This window comes from Onychostruthus taczanowskii, unplaced genomic scaffold (assembly GCF_017590055.1).
Source record: "Onychostruthus taczanowskii isolate IOZ18803 unplaced genomic scaffold, ASM1759005v1 scaffold742, whole genome shotgun sequence".
In the NCBI taxonomy this organism is placed as follows: domain Eukaryota; kingdom Metazoa; phylum Chordata; class Aves; order Passeriformes; family Passeridae; genus Onychostruthus; species Onychostruthus taczanowskii.
Window position 1 is genome coordinate 6,137 of NW_024505252.1, and position 2,212 is coordinate 8,348.

The following is a 2,212-nucleotide window of genomic DNA, read 5'->3' on the forward strand; positions in this document are numbered from 1 at the left end:
GGGAAATAGTGAAAAGTGGGCGTGGTTAAAGGGAAATGGGTGTGGCAGTGGGCGGGGCTATGGTGTCACCCTGGGGCTGCAGCTGGCACAGCAGCTCTCAGGGATACACGCGGTAAAAATGGGGGGAACAGGGAAAAATTGGGAAAAAACAGCTAAAAATTGGGAAAAAACAGATAAAAATTGGGAAAAAACAGCTAAAAATTGGGAAAAAACAGCTAAAAATTAGGAAAAACAGGCAGGAAATAGTGAAAAGTGGGCGGGATTAAAGGGAAATGGGTGGGGTGGTGGGCGGGGCCATGAACATCGCTCTGGCACAGCAGCTCTCGGGGATAAACGCGGTAAAAATGGGGGGAAACAGGGAAAAATTGGGGAAAACTGGCTAAAAACTGGGAAAAACGGGCGGGAAATTGGGGAAAACGGGCGGGAAATAGTGGAAAAGTGGGCATGGTTAAAGGGAAATGGGTGTGGCAGTGGGCGGGGCTATGGCGGCACCCTGGGCTGCAGCTGGCGCAGCAGCTCTCGGGGATAAACGCGGTAAAAATGGGGGAAACAGGGAAAAATTGGGGAAAACCAGCTAAAAATTGGGGGAAAAACAGCTAAAAATTGGGAAAAAACAGCTAAAAATTGGGGAAAATGGGCCGGAAATAGTGAAAAGTGGGCGTGGTTAAAGGGAAATGGGTGTGGCAGCGGGTGGGGTCATTAACAGCACTCTGACACATCAGCTCTCGGAGATAAATGCAGTAAAATTGGGGGGAAACAGGGAAAAATTGGGAAAAAACAGCTAAAGATTGGGAAAAATGGGCGGGAAATAGTGAAAAGTGGGAGTGGTTAAAGGGAAATGGGCGTGGTAGTGGGCGGGGCTATGGTGGCACACTGGCGCAGCAGGTGTCGGAGATAAACGTGGTTAAAAATGGGGGGAAACGGCCAAAATTGGGAAAAAACAGCTAAAAATTGGGGGAAAACCAGCTAAAAATTGGGAAAAATGGGCAGGAAATAGTGAAAAGTGGGTGTGGTTAAAGGGAAATGGGTGTGGCAGTGGGCGGGGCTATGGTGTCACCCTGGGGCTGCAGCTCTCGGGGATAAATGTGGTAAAAATGGGGGGAAACAGGGAAAAATGGGAAGAAACGGGCAAAAATTGGGGAAAATGGGCGGGAAATAGTGAAAAGTGGGCGTGGTTATAGGTAAACAGGTGTGGCAGTGGGCGGGGCTATGGTGTCACCCTGGGGCTGTAGCTCTCTGGGATAAATGTGGTAAAAATGGGGGGAAGCGGCCAAAATTGGGAAAAAACAGCTTAAAATTGGGGGGGAAACAGCTAAAAATTGGGAAAAACGGGCGGGAAATAGTGAAAAGTGGGCGTGGTTAAAGGGAAATGGGTGTGGCAGTGGGCGGGGCCGTGACCATCGCTCTGGCGCAGCAGCTCTCGGGGATAAACACAGTAAAAATGGGGAAAACAACCAAAAATTGGGGGGAAGTGATTTAAAATATGGGAAAATGGGATAAAAATAGTGGAAAAGTGGGCGTGGTTAATGGGAAAGGGGTGTGGCAGTGGGCGGGGCTATGGTGGCACCCTGGGGCTTTCTGGAGGTGCGGTAAAATGGGGTGTGGCTTAAGAGGGCGTGTCCTGACCACGCCCCTTTCCTGCCCCAGATTTTCTACTATTCGACGTCCATCTTTGAGGGGGCGGGGCTTCAGGACCCGGCTGTCGGCACCATCGGAACGGGCGTGGTCAACGTGGCGGCCACCGCCCTGTCGGTAAGCCACGCCCCCGGCCACACCCTCCTTGGGGGTGGGGAGGGGTCCTGTGGCACCCTAAGAGGGGGCGGGGTTACCCTGGTTGGGCGTGGTCACGAGTGGGAGTGGCTTCATTGTGGGCGTGGTAATTGTAGGTGTGCTCTCAGGATGGGTGTGGTCATGAGGGGGAGGAGCCTTGTGGATGGGTGTGGCCATTAAGGGAGTGGCCTTACAGTGGGTGTGGTTTAGTGAAGCCCCGCCCCGCAGGTGGTGCGGCTGGAGCGGGCGGGGCTGCGATGGGTTAATGGGGGCGGGGTCTGTGGGTGGGCGTGTCCCAGTGAAGCCCCGCCCCGCAGGGGGTGCGGGTGGAGCGGGCGGGGCTGCGATGGGTGGGGTCTCTGGGTGGGCGTGTCCCAGTGAAGCCCCGCCCCCAGGTGGTGCTGGTGGAGTGGGTGGGGTCTGTGGGTGGGCGTGTCCCAGT

At 54.4% G+C, this 2,212-nt stretch overlaps 1 long non-coding RNA gene across 1 annotated transcript; it reads left to right on the plus strand.

Moving 5' to 3' along the window:
• The first annotated feature begins 495 nt into the window (after positions 1-495).
• LOC121345686 lies at positions 496-2,211 on the plus strand. Its single transcript, XR_005953988.1, has 3 exons — positions 496-534; positions 1,648-1,752; positions 2,166-2,211. It is a non-coding gene; the product is annotated as an uncharacterized LOC121345686 (long non-coding RNA).
• The last annotated feature ends 1 nt before the right edge of the window (position 2,212 follows it).